The 18367-nt window shown below is 40.2% G+C and overlaps 1 pseudogene; it reads left to right on the top strand.

Annotated features, from left to right (window-relative positions):
* Positions 1-10759: 10759 nt before the first annotated feature.
* Positions 10760-17163, top strand: LOC114459609 (peptidyl-prolyl cis-trans isomerase FKBP8 pseudogene; annotated as a pseudogene).
* The last annotated feature ends 1204 nt before the right edge of the window (positions 17164-18367 follow it).

Here is an 18367-nt window from a genome sequence, read left to right as displayed (position 1 = left end):
GCAAAGAAGTGGAACAAACTGCAGCAGAGCTGAACATTTTTAAATCAAAGATAAAGGAACTATTTTTCTCTACTGCATATGATTGAAAGATATATTTTTGGTCATGTTGTTGATGTAATGTGTTTGTTGATGATTTTAAATGCTTTTTTTTTTTTTTTAGTTTTTAGGGTTCTTATTCATTTTTAAGCTGTTGAATGTTTCTGTTGCACTTTTTGATCATGTAAAGCACATTGAGTTACCTGATGTATGAAATGTGCTATACAAATACATTTGTTTTGCTTTGAGATGATGTAAATGAGAAAGACTGATACCTGTAGCTGATTGATGAGAGTGATGGCCTGCTGACATCTACTGAAGTCTGACGAGGAGGATCCATCTGCTGTCTGGTCCAGGACTTCCCTCACCAAGTCAGCAGGAGATGTACAGGGTAAAGGGGCCTGCCGGCTTAGGGACTCCTCCCAGAGGGGGTGTCGGCTCTTTGGAGGCTTGTACTCACCTTTGGGGAATTGAACCTTGGCCTTTACCTTAGAGTAGTCAGGTGTGGCAAAGCTCAGAGGTGCTTTCCTGGAAACTTTGTGGTGAGGAGGAGGAGTCCTGAGCTCAGCTGTGGGGGTCTCTAGGGTGTCCTCTGCCAGCTGCTCCATGCTTGGGTTCTCCAAGTTTCCCTTTATATCAGGATCTGATGCAAAAGGAAAGAGGAGATGAAGTGATGAGGAATATGAGTTGTAGGAGACCATGTTTGTGGCTGATACCACAACACTCATTACCCCTCCTTGCTAACACAACAGAACAAATGGCACAGGAATTAAGGACCTGGAGAACACGTGTTTTTTTCTTCCTGTTTATCAAAGGACAAAGGCAAAGACACACTTTGCTTTCTCCAAAAATTAACAACGAAACGTTCTAAAAGTGAACACAAATTTCTGATAAAAGTTTGAAATGTATTTTTCTATACTGCCACTAACTCTCTTTATTCACAGGAACTTAAGGAAACCCCTTAGAATAATTATTTTTACAGTTAAAGTGTTCTTAATGAATATCTCTATTAATATTGGATAAAAGATATCATGTTTGGTGTCAGAATAACCGGGAAAATATGATCTCTGTTTTCATCTTGTTTTGAAAGTTATGATCTAACTGTGTTTTGAATTATTTACATATTTCTCTTTCCAAAAAGCTTCCATTCAAACTCATTAGAACTCACCCACTGACAAACCACAACTCATGACTCATCCAAAGCAATCTAATTGGCTCCCGAAAACACGTCGACCAATAGAAACACTTAAATTCAAATCATTGGATTTTGGTGCTGGCACTAAGATGCCCATCGCAACGCTCTCTTTTTATTTTCTTTAAAACGTTAGTGTTTTAATTTCATTAGACTTGAAATAACTTTGTGCATCCAGAGAAGAAAAAGCTCCTGTTCCAACGACTGAGCTGAACCAAGAACCAAACTTCAAGAACCAAGCCTGCACAAGCTCAACACAAGAACCACATCATAGAACAAAAACCAGCCTGAAAGCTGACAGAGCAAAGAGTTGAAGAAGTCCACGCCAAGTCAGTTTGGACCCGTGGTGAAGATAACACAAACCAGAACCAGGGAAAACTGTGCTGATTCTGAACAAGGACAAATGCCTGTGAGCTGAACCACTGAAGCTGACCAGGCCCAGGAATGGACCCTGTGGACACCCATTGGTCCAGAACCACATCTTGAGGCATCAGACTTTTCTTCCACAACCAGTCTGTCACAGAGAAGCACCACTATGGACTCATCTGAACTTTGAGGTACCCTCTGGATCAAAATTCTAATTAGGCATAATGTAACTACAGCCATATTGTTTCATCTCCACACTGATCTTATCATAGCTATCACGCACGCGCACACACACACTTCTCTATTTTTCAATAGAGAAATGTAATAAATGAGTGTATTTTATTGCATACACTGTAAACCTGAACGTTCAAAGAATTAAATAAATGAAGTAGTTTATACTCAAAGTTATAGAAACAGTTCAACTGACTTAATTATGTCAAGTTGGTGTAACATGTTGTTCCCTTTAACTAATATTTTTTTAGTAAAATGAACTATATTTGTTTATAAGTAAGCATAACTTAAAATCACAACTTAAATACATCTTAATAGAATTAAGTCATTACATGCTAAGAATGATGAAGTCCTATTCCTTCAAATAGGGAATAAACTGAATTCATCTAGTACTTTCATTTAACTTAAAAAGTACAAGTAGCCAGTCATCCAACCTTTTAAGTTCTGGGAAATTTTGACTTTTAAGTTAATCAACTTAAAAAGAATTGAGGCCATCGATTGCCTCAGTTCTTTTGAGCTCTGGTAACTTCTTTGGGTTTACAGTGTACAGGAGCACGAAAAACATGAGGACCAGAAATCTCTAGTCCAAACTAAACTAACAAACATCTCCAGTGGGCGCTAAAGACCTCTCCCCACATGTCTGCTGATGGTCAGTTGTTGTGCCTTACTCCTTCTGGTCCTCTCAGCCCTTTATAAGCTCCTCCTCCCTCTCCTACCTGATTACTGATGTGAGTCAGGTGTGTTAGGAGAGAGGAGGAAGGGCAGGATGAGAGGCCACGAGGAACCAGCCATAACAACATGAACCGAAAATATAAAAGTCAGTGTTGGTCCCATATTAGGAGGAAAAGCACCGTAAATAATTAAAATAAAATAAATCTATTCAGGAGACACTACTGTAAATTACACTTCTTTAGAAAGTTAGATTCTTTAAAATGCGTGATATAATTTAGTCTTTCCATCATTATGATCTATTGATGTTTATACACAGAATTCTGATCAAATGTTGTAGTCAGACATGAGGGACTTGGATTTAAAAGTTAGAGAAAGAGGAACTAGAGCTAAAATAAGTTTGAGAACCACTGATTTAAACTACAATATTTTGTTAAATAAATATAGCTGTTACGGATTGGAATTATCTGCATTAAAATGAGCTGAAAGTGATCTTAGAAATGAAAAAAATCAAGTTTATTGCAATGGCAGCTATTTTATACAGATGTCTTTGTGGAAAATAAATGAAGTTACAATTGTGCAACATTTGGTCTCTAACTTTTTAAGTTTATGCATGAGATGTTTTACTTGTATTTGAGTACAATTTCAATCAAGTAACTCCTCGTGTCCTGCTGTGCCTGGTCTTGCTCCCTGTTCCTGCTCCCATTTTGGATTGAAGTTTTGTTTTGTTTTTTTGAGAATAGAACATGGACTGGTTCCAGGAACGTTATGCTTCGATCCTTCTCTCTGCATTTGGGTCCACACCAACACCGAACCGCAACACCTATTCAGCTTTTCACCTCAGGTGTTAGGGGGCGCTAGCGCACCATCTATATCTATCGCCACTTCCTGTTCATGATGTCACCGTGTCGCAGTTGTTTGCATTAAGAAAAAAAAAGGTCGATATTAAAAAGGTTTTTGTACCACTAAAAGTCATTAAAGTTAATATTTCATTGTTATTTAATATTATTCCCGTGATTCCAAACTTACTTTAAATCTCGGGTCACAGACTTCACTTCCTCCTTCATCTCCATGACTGTGGGCGGTGCCTGTGCTGACGGACGTTAGCCGATTATATCACAAATATTCTGCGTCTTCAAACAGAGGAATGTAACGTTAATGTGAGCGGATGGGTCCACTATGATTATTGTTTGTTCTGCGCAACGGTGAGTGTTCTCATATTCTTCTATGTGCTAAGAAAGATGCTAGCAGCTACAATGTAAACACACACACACACGGCTGATGCGCGAGCGTGTGTGCACTTCATCGGGATGTACATGGTGAACTCACACAGAGCCGTTGGGAGAGAGTTGCGACTTTGGTGTTGCAAAACGTTTAATCTTCGTGGTACTTTCGGGTCTCTCTTTTTTACACACACACAGTGTATTATATTATCTCTATCTAATCGTACTACTAATCTACTTAATCTTTTTTTGTATTATTCTTTTATCTTATAGTTACTGGTATTCTCATTGTATTATTATTGCTATTACCTTATTATTAGGGGGTCAAGCCCGTGGGGCCAGGGAACCGTGTATGTAAGCATACGCGGTTCCTAGGATCAGCGGTGCTAGGAACCCTATTGTAATCGTTCCGATTATTAATATTATAGTTACCTTTTATTTTTCCCCCGGTAAAAGTGGTGCTGCAGGCTAAACCGTGCAAGGTAGGGCGGTGCCCTTTGGGGATTGGGTCCAAACCACCCGGCGTACCTTGGACGAAAAATTCACATATGTCCGCCAGCAGGTGGCGCTATAACAAAGGTCAACGCCTTTTGGCCAATAACTCCCACACCGTTTGTTGCAAATTTAAAACCTTCATATCCACAGATTCCTTGAATAGCACTGAATCACCTGGGCTAGGCCACGCCCATTTCTGCCTAACTTTTCTCGGAGCAAAAATCGCAAAAACTGGAAAACCTACTTTTTCGAAATCCTCCTTGGGGTTTTGTCCAATCAGCGTGAAACTTGGCACGTAGAGTCTTCAGTTGGACGTAATATACAGTTATCTAAATGAGTTTGTCCGGGTAAATTATGCGCAAATTATTAATGAGTAAAGTTTTCTGGCGCATATCTCGGTCGAAATGAATGCTAACAACACCAAATCTGAGATCCTTAGTTGGCATGTGACTGTGAGAAAATGCACCAAATTTGAAAAATATGAGCCACTAGGGGGCGCTACAAATAACAAATATTTATATCTCTTAATTGGCACGACCAATTGTTTCCAAATTTGGAGGGTATGATCTTGGGTCCCGCGATATCTCAAAGTTATTTGCCATTGGTCAAAGTGGGCGTGGCTTATTACATCATATCACATAAATAAATAAACATTTATTTCTGCTGAATTATTATGTTGAGGGCAGTGAAATTTACAGGGTAGATATAGAAGACCACACAGACCACCCATACCAAAAATTGCGCCACTAGGTGGCGCTATAATTGCAAAAACATTTTGGCCTTTAACTTTCACAATTTTATTCACATCTTCATAAAATTCATTTCCACACGTTCCCTACATAGTTTTCCATCTTCTGACATGAGCCACGCCCACTCCCACAGCACATTGCTCTTTGTAAGTCACTACATATCAAAAACCTACTTTTTCAAATTCATCTTTGGGGTTTTGTCCAATCGGCATTAAACTTGGCACGTAGAGTCTTCACTTGGACCTGATCTACAGTTCAGCAAAAAATTTGTTCGGGCAAAATATGCGCAAAATATTAACGAGTAAAATTTTCTAGCAAGCTATAAAAACACAAACTGTTGTATATCTTGGTCAAAATAATTGCTAATACCACCAATTCAGAGATCCTTGGTTGCCATGAGACAGTGGGGGTATGAGCCAAATTTGAATAACTTAGGCCTCTAGGGGGTGCTGCAATTATGAGAAATGTATATCTCCTAAATGGCACAACCGATTTTTACCAAATTTGGTGGGTGTGACCTTGGTTCGCTCCTGGGACTGTATCTCAAAGTGCACCGCGATTGGTTAAAGTGGGCGTGTCTTATTACTACATGACATATAAATAAACAAACCTTTATTTCAGCAGAAGTAATATGTTGAGGGATGTGAAATTTACAGGGTAACTATAGAAGACCACACAGATCACCCACACCAAAAAGTGCACCACTAGGTGGCGCTATAATGGATGCAAATACATTTTGGCCTGTAACTTTCACACTTTAAATCACATCTTCCAAAACTTCATATCCACCTGTTCACAGCAAATGGCACGTTGGCCTGTGTCCTGACGCTCGCCACGAGCCCGTCATCCTTCGTGACGTACTTCCACGGGCTCCGCGGAACCTGTGGGCCGAGTCGCGGGGGAAGGCTTGGCCCCCTTTCATAACTGTTTGTAGTTCTAGTTAGTTTCATAATCGAATAATTGGTCAATAAATTCATCGATTAATCGGATTAAAAAAACAACACATTTTTATTTTCAGCCTCCCATTGTGAATGTAGTGACAGGTCACCCTAAGGTGGACTTCATTAGCTACACGTGTCCATATATCAGCAGTGAGAGACAGTTTTCTGTTTGTGTTAAATGCAATCTTCACTTTCTTCAAAGTCTTCATATTTTTTCTCCATGTGCTTAGTTAGATGTAAAATGTGTCATTCATCTCCACTTGGGGCGACCATGGCTCAGTGGTAGAGTGAGTTGTCCAGTAAACGAAGGCTTGGGGGTTCAAATCCTGATTTAACCGAGTCATTGTCGTTGTGTCCTTGGGCAAGGCACTTTACCCACATTTCCTTGTATGAGTGAGTATGATTTGTGCATGAATGTTGAAGGTGGTCAGAGGGGCCGTAGGTGCGAAATGGCAGCCACGCCTTTGTCAGTGTGTGGCTACATTGTAGCTTACCACCACCGGTATGACTGTGTGACTAACTGGTGTGAATGAATAATGGTTTCTGTAAGGCGCTTAAGAGTCTCCTTAAAGAAAGCGCTATATAAATCCAAGCCATTATTATTATTCATTATTCATCCATGGACACATGCCAGTGATAATCATGTAGAGCAGGGGTCTCAAACTCAAATTACCTGGAGGCCACAATAGGCATAGTCTGGGTGAGGCTGGGCTGCATCAGGTATTCCACAAAAATACTTCGGTAAAAAAAATAAATCTTCATAAACGTCATTACTAACAGTTCTTTAAAAGTACCCCTCTGTGCTCTGTCTCACTCACATGCATGCGCACAGCTGCTGCAGAAGAGGAGCTCAGCTCATCACTTTTACTGTATTGTGTAGAAACTTTGCTGTCTCATGTCTCATTTAGCAGTAAAAAAACACTAAACTTTACCATTATATACGTATGTTAAAAAACGTGACCAAAAACTCAGTTTTAACTCTGTCAGCGGTGACGCACTTTCAGTGTGAGCTCGTGCATACAAGTTGTCGAGAACACGCAGGGAGACAGGGAGACGTGATTGGTTAAAAAACAGTTAGTTTTTTTCTACATTTTTAACTGATCATATCGATAACATTACCTATACTCTAGAGAGTTTTGCAACTCAGACCATTAAAGGTTTCCAAACATTGTCAATCACTCAGAAAAGTCACCGCCTGACCTTGTTGAAATACGACATGGCTTTTGATTATGTTTTAGCTAAACAAGGTGGCCTTTGTGTAGCTTTGAATCTTACTGGGGATGCTTGTTATGCATTAATCCCTGATTCCTCGGATAACATGGCTAGTGTGATAGACGCATTGCAGCGCATAAAAGAGGCCTTTGGTCCATCATCAGGTGCCGGCAAATGCTTGGCTACAAGATAGATTGGGTCCAGTAGGTTCAGTAGTGGCCCAGATTCTCATTTTATCACTGTGTGTGATGTTTGCTGCTGCACACTGTTACTGACCTTTGCCAAAGCTATGATATTAAGATGGGTGGGCATTGTGATGCCAAGTGAAAATACTCAGATGCCGTTATTACATGGTGTAGATTACAATACAGATGAGGATATTAACTGATTAGGCTATTTCCTGCACATATTTAACCAGGACATTCATGGTTAAAAGGGGGAATAGAAGGGAAAATGCTAATCGTTATTAAATGAAGGAATTATTCATGTAGACTTTACGCTTTTATTGGAAAAAAAAGAAAAAAATTAGAATTCGGACAACAAGTTACATTATTATGTTGTACTTGATGTGATGCAAGATACTGGTCAGATATTCTTTACCTTCCAGAACAAGTTCAAAGGTGACGGTGCTAAGTGATCCTAAATGGCCCAAATGAACTGAGACACCCCAAACATGGACAATGAAGGACACTGAAGGATAAAACATGGATGGCTAACCCCAACGAAGCTGTCATGAACTGTGCTGCCAAACGATAAGTGGAAAACAACAACTGTTCATATGTGTCCTACATGTTGGTGGTGTTATATATTAAAATATGCCTATTACAATGTATTTTACTTTATTAATGACAACTTTTATTTGATATTCAATATTTTAAAACACGTTTTGGATTTCCTAAAGTTAGCATAAAGTACTTATATTGGGACCTCAAACACTTTGTTTTTCTGGGTTTTATTTGTAGGTAAGGAAAGGTTCACTATGGGGAGCGATGGGTTGACCAGGCCCCGCAGTTGGACGCCTTTTTGTTTGTTTCTGAGGTTCTCAATGTATGTGCTTTTATATAGGTACACATAGACATTTAGGCACATTGATAATGATTAATAATAGTGGCCAAATTATAGTTAAAATGACCTACTGACATGGAATTAAAATTGATATTTACAGGACTAAAGCAAGAAATTTAAATTTAAAATAATACTAGTTTTCTTATTTTTGGTTGGTTAATGGATTTCTTAACATTGCTAAGAAAGCTGAGTTGATATTTGATGTGGCTCTTATTTATCCACACTTTGAAATTTTTACAGTATGAATAAAATTGAACATGATTAAACAGATGTCATAATTTACAAGACAGTTAACAACATGCTTTGTTGGAGGACTGAAGTGTATTAAAGCATTTAACGTGTGATATTAAAGGTTTATAGTCTTTTTCAATAAAGAATTGATTTCAGAAAAGATGCATATGTAAAACTCGTGGTTAAACAGAGGCCCTAAACTTCTATGAAGAATTTCACAGGAATCTGGGGTGCTAAGTTTAAAAACAGACCTGCAGACTTCATGTCTGAAAGGACCCTCGAAGTGATAAATTGAGGGGTACCTATTTTGACAATTGAGGGGAGTTGTAGGGTGTGAGCCAATGAGCACATTGACACCGGTGTTGGTCGTTATCAGAGACTTGGGAACCGATTATTTGTTCCAGATGTAAGACATGATTTACCAAAACTGTGATACTGAGCTGATGAAGCCCCAGGCTTTCTTATGTCTCCACATGATGATCAACTGTTTCTCTGTACTTTCACAAACTAGAATTGGGTTGTTTTCACTATAGGGTGATGAGATAATGTTAAAGGAGGAGGACTTACTTATTTTGAACCATATATGTGAACACACACTCTGAATAGATCAGAGTTTTGCATCAATTGGCCAGCAGCTCTCAGCAGGGCTTCATTTTTTATAACCTGTTTTGACTTTTCATTGTATTAATAAACTGCATATTACTTACAAGTCATTCGTCCGAAGACTTTTTCCACACCACCTTTTTGTCATCACTTCTACACCACAAGAAACAACATGATCTAAAGAAATTCTGTGACACCTGCAAAAGGAGATATCTGCAGATACTCTGATGTAAATCAGAGAACCAACAATGTTCTTGTTCCTGCTGTGAAGACACTGTACCTTGACAGACCAGTTGACAGCAATGGTGTCCTCCTTAAAGTCGTCAATGTGATTCTCCGCAATGGTGACCGAACTTTAAAAACATATGCTGTTCTCGATGATGGTTCACAACGAACAATTCTGCTTCAATCAGCTGCTCAAAACCTGGTTGGACAATTAGAAAAATGATCACTAAGAACGGTTCACCAGGACATTGAAGCTCTTCATGGTTCATCTGTCAGTTTTCAGATCTCTCCTGCTCCACACCCAGAGAAGACCTTTACCATCAAACATGTTTGCACTGCAACCCAGCTGGCACTTTCTGACCACACTTATCCTGTACAAACCCTCCAGTGAAAATAAAAGACATTCCACTCCCATCCATAGAAAAGGCATCATCACTATTGCTCATTGGCTCAGATCACATTCATCTCATTAATCCTACCAATCAGGTTAGGCCCTTCTGGATCCCCTGTAGCTGTCAAAATCCTGTTAGGATGGACACTCCAAGGTCCAATCAGAGAAGTTCAGTCACACAATTCCCTAGTCTCTACGCAATGCTTGTTCTTGTCCATCGGACCCCCTGCAGAAGAGTTGCGTTACCATGTTGAAAAACTTTGGAAACTTGACACCCTTCCTGTACACAATGAGAAAGTTGTCATCAGACCTAGGCAAGATAAACAAGCCATGGAGCTTCTTAAAACCGCAACGAAAAGAGTTCTATTTAATGGTGTTCGACACTATGCCACTCCTCTTCTCAGGTAAGCAAACTCACCCATTCTGAATATACCTCAAACGGCAGTAATGTCAAGACTCCGTAACGTTGAATCTCGACTATCCAAAGATCTGGACAAAGCAAGCTCATACTGTGAACAAATGTCAAAGCTAGAGGTGGTGAAGCTGACTCCTGACGAAGTTCACAGCACCAAAGAAACTTGGTATATTCCTCATCACAATAATTACTCACAATAACAAAGATCCTTTCATTAGAACCCTTCACCACAGTTACAGCTACTATCTTTACCAGGAAGCAACTATTTATTCCTGGTTTTTGTTTTACTGGACTTTATTTACTGGTGAATAGTTTCTATCTCTTCTGCTCCGTGGACCAAAGTGTGTTACTGTTCAGACGTTATCAACGTGATACGTCATGTTTGCCCCCTGTCCAATCAGAGCCTTTCCAACCCCCAGGCTTAAGTGGAATTAACTAAAGCCAAATAAACAGGTTTTCCATGTAAACATCAGTTCAGGAATTACTATTACCATGTAAACATGAAGCACAAGACTTTAATTCCAAATGACTTAATGCAAAAAAACTCATTCTGAATTAAAAAAAAAAAAAAAACATCATGTAACCGTGGTTACTGAGGAGTTTAGAACAACCGTTGATATGCTGGGGAAGAACTCCACATCAGAGAACATCAAAGGAACAGCAAAAAGTAGAACTCTAAAAAAGAGAATAAAAGGCAGAACTAAAAACCCAGAGCTCACAGAGCAGATACTTCTCAGGAGAGAATAAACAGACCAAAGCTGCAGATAGGAGAGAATAGGAAACATCTGGAACAGCCTCTGATTCAAAGAAAGACTAAAACGTCTCGGAATTAACATCCTTCCCACAGATAAGTCACTAATACTAAGCTACTCTTAAACGGTAAATCTCATGTTACAACCATCTATTGGCACAAAGGACAATCTAACAACAAGTGTTGTGCTTAATGATTCTGATTCTTCTCTCCTTTAATATGTCTTTGTTGTGTTTTAATATATGAATCTGTTGTTTTATATTATTTTGTGTATCATTCTGTAATTTAGTAAATTTCTTTCAGTAATATTGTATAATTTTTCTCCCAGTTTATGTTATTGTTGTCTTTGTGTACGTTATTTATTTTTGTTTATTTTGGTATTTGTTTTATGTAATCCTGTATATTTTTCTGTGGTTTGGTTATCATTTTGTTTGTTGTGTCATTTGTGTGTGTGTATTTTAATAGTCTTTTTGTGTGTTTTAAGAGTAATTTTGTGCATTGTTTTGCTATTGTTTTGTGTATTTATGTCATTTTGTATGTTTATGCTAATGGCAGCACAAAATTAGACCAAAGGCTGCTTGTGGCTCCTGTGGCACCAGTGTCCCATGTCTGGACTAGTGTGACACTTCAATAGAGACTCAGAAGCAAGGTTGGGGTCAATTATAATTGTAATCATGCAATTGATAATTAATTACAATTATGGCATAATCATAAATGTAATTTTAAAAATATTTTACTGTCATAATTGTAATTAAAATGTAATTGAGTTTAGATAATTGACTTTGTCAATTGTAATTGCCATGCAAATTCTCTAAAAACTATCAATTATAAGTTGTCAGTAAAAAGTTTCAAAAACAAAACTGGGGAACCATGTTACAGTTCTACACATACAGTATGTAGTAAACAATTAAAATATGTTCCATATCAAGCTTTCCCACATTTTAATAAAAATGGCACAGATACCCACACCAAAAATATTAAAAACTATATTTTCATTGATTAGGAAGTCTTAAGATAACCAAGAGATAGGAAAGTAATTAGATGATATATATTTGTTTTTAGTCAATCTATCAATCAATCAATCAATCTTTATTTGTATAGCGTCAAATCATAACCAATGGTATCTCAAGACACTTTACAGTAGAGCAGTCTTAAGGACGAACTCTTCATTTTATGGATAAACACATATGCATATATACGTATATACACATACATATGTATCCCACACCCAACATGAATTCATCATGGCGGCAAGGAAAACCTTCTGTTAAGCAGCAGGAACCTTGTGTGGATCCCATTCCTATGATGAACAGCCATCCACGTTATGCTGTGTTGGGTGTGTGCAGAGGAAAGGGTGGAGACAGAGTTGTTGAGACTCTGTAACTCCACACTGAGGATCCCACGGACCTGCAAGACAAAAGCCAGAAGGAGAACAGGAGCAAACACACAAGGGAAGAAGCAGACATAGAGGGAGTGTTTGAGAGAGGAATGGGACCCTCTCCGGTCCCTCTCTAACCTAAATGACCTCTCTCTTAACGCCCTCTCCAACCTCTCTCCAACCGAGCATGCCAGACCCCCCCCCCCGGCAGTCTATGCCTATTGCATCTTAATTATGAGCTATGAGCTGGTTCCTAACTAAAAGCTTTACCAAAGAGGAATGTTTTGAGCCTAACCTTAAAGGTAGAGAGGGTGTCTGCCCCCCGAACCGTGGTTGGTAGATGGTTCCAGAGAAGTGGGGCCTGATAACTGAAAGCTCTTCCTCCTATACTACTTTTAGAGACGAATGGAACAATGAGTAGTCCAGCATTTTGAGAGCGTAGTGTTCTGGGGGGATTGTATGGCACTACAAGCTCCTTGAGATAGACTGGTGCCTGTCCATTTAGGGCTTTATAAGTGAGAAGAAGAATCTTGAATTCTATTCTATATTTTATGGGAAGCCAATGCAGAGAGGCTAATACAGGAGTAATGTGATCTCTTCTCCTAGTTTTAGTCAGTACACGTGCTGCAGCATTTTGAACCAGCTGAAGTGTCTTAAGCGACTTGCTCGGGCAGCCTGCTAAAAGAGAATTACAATAATCCAGTCTAGAGGTAACAAAAGCATGGACTAGTTTTTCGGCGTCGCCCTGAGACAGGATAGATCTGATTTTAGCAATGTTACGGAGATGAAAGAAGGCAGTTCTTGAAGTTTGTTTTATGTGAGAGTTGAAGGATAAGTCCTGATCAAATAGAACCCCAAGGTTTCTAACAGTTGTGCTTTGTGCCAGAGTAATGCCATCTAGGGCAGTTAGGCTAGCATAGGTTTCTCTAAGGTGTCGTGGGCCCAGTACAATGACCTCAGTCTTGTCTGAGTTGAGAAGAAGAAAATTTTGGTCCATCCAGGCCCTAATGTCCTTTAGACAGGCCTCAAGTTTAGATAGCTGATTTGTCTCACCTGGCTTCATTGATACATACAGTTGGGTATCATCAGCATAGCAGTGGAAGTTAACAGAGTATTTTCTCATAACATTACCAAGGGGGATCATATAGATACAGAAGAGGATTGGACCTAGCACAGAGCCCTGAGGAACCCCGTAGCTTACTTTAGTGTACACAGAAGACTTATTATTCACGTGTACAAACTGGTACCTATCAGATAGGTAGGACTTAAACCAGTTTAGGGCAGTCCCTGTGATTCCAAGTAATTTCTCTAATCTCTCTAGTAGAATATAGTGATCTATAGTGTCAAAAGCTGCACTAAGATCTAATAAAACCAGCACTGAGAGTCATCCTTCATCTGAAGCCCAGAGTAGATCATTAGTTACTTTAACTAAAGCAGTCTCTGTGCTGTGTTGAGCTCTAAAACCTGACTGGAAGTCCTCGAACAGGCTGTTGTTTTGAAGAAATTCACAGAGCTGAGCTGCCACAACTTTCTCAAGAATCTTTGAAATAAAAGGAAGATTAGATATAGGCCTGTAGTTTGCTAAAGTGCTGGAATCAAGAGTAGGTTTTTTGAGAAGGGGTTTGATTACAGCTACTTTAAAGGACTGTGGCACGTAGCCTATTGATAGGGATATATTTATTGTCTCCAACAAAGATGGGCAGACTAGGGGAATAATTTCTTTAAACAGCTTAGTTGGGATCGGATCTGAAAGGCAGGTCGATGGTTTGGAGGATGAAATAATAGAGTTAAGTTCCTGAAGTCCTATATGTGTGAAACAGTTTAGGTTAGGCCTATTTACATTTAATGGTACAGCAGGCCCAGGTGAAGGCAGGGAGTGGCTAATTTTATCTCTAATCTTGTGAATTTTATCGTTAAAAAATGTCATAAAGTCCTCACAGCTGAGGGCTAGAGGAATCATGGGCTCAATAGAGCTCTGACTTTGTGTTAGCCTGGCTACAGTGCTGAAAAGGTACCTCGGATTATTTTTATTTTCTTCAATTAGTGAGGAGTAGTATGTAGATCGACTATGTCGTAAGGCTGTCATGTATTTACTATGGCTTTCTTGCCAAAGTATTCGTGACTCCTCTGTTTTATTGGAGCGCCACATTCTCTCTAATTTACGGGTTGTTTGTTTGAGTGTGCGAGTTTCAGAGCTAAACCACGGAGCTTTCCTCTGACGTTTAATAGTTTTTTCCCTCAATGGGGCAATTGAGTCCAAGGTGGATTTTAGTAGACTAGCAGAGCTATCGACAAGCAGATCCAGTTGAGAGGGGTTATAATTAATATCATAGTTATTTATTGGATGGTGCACTGAGTTTAAGGCAGCAGGAATGGCCTCTTTAAATTTAGCCACAGCACTATTGGACAGATTTCTACTCCTAACTATTTTATTGCACAGTGCGAGATCCTCTAGGATAATGTTAAAAGATATTAAAAAGTGATCTGATAGCAGAGGATTTTCAGGGTAGACTTTTAGTTCATTTATATCAAGGCCATATGTTAGAACAAGATCAAGAGTATGATTTAAATGATGAGTAGCTTCATTAATAGTTTGAAAAAAGCCAACTGAGTCTATTAGGGTCATAAAGGCTGAGCTCAGGCTATCACTATCTTTGTCCACATGGATATTAAAATCTCCTACTATCAGTATTTTATCAGAACTGAGGACTAAGTTTGATATAAACTCAGAGAATTCTGATAGAAATTCAGAATAAGGGCCTGGAGGACGGTAAATTATCACAAATAAGACTGGCTGGCAGGTTTTTGATTTGGTATGAGATAAATTTAGAACCAGGCTTTCAAAGGAAGTGTAATTGGCCTTTGGTTTAGGATAGATTAGGAGAGAGGAATGATAAATAGCTGCTACACCACCTCCACGGCCTATGTCTCGTGGCATATGAGTATTTAAATGACTGGGAGGAGTGGCTTCATTTAAACTAACATATTCATCTTGATACAGCCATGTTTCAGTTAAACAGAATAAATCAAAGTTATTTTCTGAGATAAGGTCATTTACTAGTAGAGATTTGGATCTCAGTGATCTAATATTTAATAGAGCACATCTAATGCTTTTATGTTTTGGTGTTTCTAGATTTGAGATTTTAATTTTTTTCAGATTTTTATAATTGATAGCTCTTTTATTTGATTTTATGTTAAAATCATTGTGAAATTTGGGTCGGGGGACTGACACCGTCTCCATAAAATAATATTCATCACCATCACAACAGTGTATTTTACAGCTAATTTAGGACCCGTTATCATGAGAAACAAACAAAAAAAAAGTTAACCTTTATCTTGTATTAGCTTTCTGTTAGCATCTCATATGATAACGGTCTTAAGTCAGTTGTAAAATACATTTTTAAAATGATCTCACCTCAACTAAAATTTAATGAGATTACGAGAGCAAAAAAAATTAAATTACAATTACAACTACACCATCTTTGTAATTAATTATCAATTACATGACTACAATCATAACTGACACCAACCCTGCTCAGAAGCTGCCAGCTAATAATGGTAATCTAGTTTGTTTTAGTAGTACTTATAATAAGTTTCCTTGTGTTTCAGGTTGTCTACCAAAGCAGTGACAGTGCACCAGTCGTGAAGAGTGGGAATAAGATTGTCATGGATCAGTCCATGACGAGAGAAACTGACCCCCAACCACCTGCTAATGAGTGGTTAGATATCATGGGAAATGGTCTGCTAATGAAAAAGGTGCTGCAGCCTGGAGGAGGAAGAGAGAGTTGGCCACGTCTTGGACAGACTGTGAAGATTAATCTAAAAACACATCTGTTGGATGGGACGCTGGTCGAGGAGCTGTCGGAGTTCTGGTTCACTTTGGGACACAGAGAAGTGATCCCGGCACTGGATGCGGCGGTGCGAGTCATGGGAATAGGAGAGAATGCGGTCATCAAGACAGATGGAAGATATGCAAATGGTTTTCGTGGAAATCTTTACCCTGAGATTCCTTCAAAGGCTGATCTGTCACTTGAAGTGCAGCTGCTAGAAGCTACTGATGCTCCAGACCTGAAGCTGCTGTCCCCCACTGAGAAGATTGATCTGGCCATCTGCAAGAAGGAGCAAGGCAATGTCCTTTATCGGTGCAGAGCCTACAACTACGCCGTCCTCAAATATAGCACTGCCATGGAAATAACAGAGTCCATTTCTATAGATGATCTTAGTTCTGAAGAGGTGAACGAGCTGATGGAAATGAAAGTGAAATGTTTGAACAACATGGCTGTTTCTATGCTGAAACTAGAAGTCTATGATGCAGTGCTAACGTGCTGCAGCACAGTGCTGATGTATCAGCCCAAAAATGTGAAAGCACTTTTTCACATGGGCAAGGTTCTGGCCTTGCAGGATAAATACTCAGAGGCCATTCAAACACTACGGAAGGCCCTGGAGCAGGAGCCATGCAACAAAACGGTCCACGATGAGCTCTCCACGATGATGAAAAAGCACCGTGAGCATGAAGCAGCAAAGAAGGCCATGGATGAGAAGATGTTGGAGAACCCGTCCAGCACCCACAAACATCAGGCCATGGATGAGAAGATGTTGGAGAACCCGTCCAGCACCCACAAACATCAGGCCATGGATGAGATGTTGGAGAACCCGTCTAGCACCCAGAAACATCAGGCCATGGATGAGAAGATGTTGGAGAACCCGTCCAGCACCAACAAACATCAGGCCATGGATGAGAAGATGTTAGAGGATGCGTCCAGCACCCACAAACATCAGGCCATGGATGAGAAGATGTTGGAGAACCCGTCCAGCACCCACAAACATCAGGCCATGGATGAGAAAATATTGGAAGACCCGTCCAGCACCCACAAACATCAGGCCATGGATGAGAAGATGTTGGAGAACTCGTCCAGCACCAACAAACATCAGGCCATGGATGAGAAGATGTTGGAGAACTCGTCCAGCACTGACAAACATCAGGCCATGAATGAGAAGATGTTAGAGGATGCGTCCAGCACCCACAAACATCAGGCCATGGATGAGAAGATGTTGGAGAACCCGTCCAGCACCCACAAACATCAGGCCATGGATGAGAAGATGTTAGAGGATGCGTCCAGCACCCACAAACATCAGACCATGGATGAGAAGATGTTGGAAAACCCGTCCAGCACCCACAAACATCAGGCCATGGATGAGAAAATATTGGAAAACCCGTCCAGCACACACAAACATCAGGCCATGGATGAGAAGATGTTGGAGAACCCGTCCAGCACCAACAAACATCAGGCCATGGATGAGAAGATGTTGGAGAACTCGTCCAGCACCCACAAACATCAGGCCATGGATGAGAAGATGTTGGAGAACCCGTCCAGCACCAACAAACATCAGGCCATGGATGAGAAGATGTTAGAGGATGCGTCCAGCACCCACAAACATCAGGCCATGGATGAGAAGATGTTGGAGAACCCGTCCAGCACCAACAAACATCAGGCCATGGATGAGAAGATGTTGGAGAACTCGTCCAGCACCATCAAACATCAGGCCATGAATGAGAAGATGTTAGAGGACGCGTCCAGCACCCACAAACATCAGGCCATGGATGAGAAGATGTTGGAGAACCCGTCCAGCACCCACAAACATCAGGCCATGGATGAGAAGATGTTAGAGGATGCGTCCAGCACCCACAAACATCAGGCCAAGGATGAGAAGATGTTGGAGAACCCGTCCAGCACCCACAAACATCAGGCCATGAATGAGAAGATGTTGGAGAACCCGTCCAGCACCCACAAACATCAGGCCATGGATGAGAAAATATTGGAAGACCCGTCCAGCACCCACAAACATCAGGGCATGGATGAGAAGATGTTGGAGAACCCGTCCAGCACCAACAAACATCAGGCCATGGATGAGAAGATGTTGGAGAACTCGTCCAGCACCAACAAACATCAGGCCATGGATGAGAAGATGTTGGAGAACTCGTCCAGCACCAACAAACATCAAGCCATGAATGAGAAGATGTTAGAGGATGCGTCCAGCACCCACAAACTTCAGGCCATGGATGAGAAGATGTTGGAGAACCCGTCCAGCACCCACAAACATCAGGCCATGGATGAGAAGATGTTAGAGGATGCGTCCAGCACCCACAAACATAAGGCCATGGATGAGAAGATGTTGGAGAACCCGTCCAGCAC

The sequence above is a fragment of the Gouania willdenowi genome, unplaced genomic scaffold, assembly GCF_900634775.1.
Source record: "Gouania willdenowi unplaced genomic scaffold, fGouWil2.1 scaffold_332_arrow_ctg1, whole genome shotgun sequence".
Classification (NCBI taxonomy): Eukaryota; Metazoa; Chordata; class Actinopteri; order Blenniiformes; family Gobiesocidae; genus Gouania; species Gouania willdenowi.
Note: the sequence above shows the minus strand (reverse complement) of the source record. Positions and strands in the feature narration are given on the sequence as shown.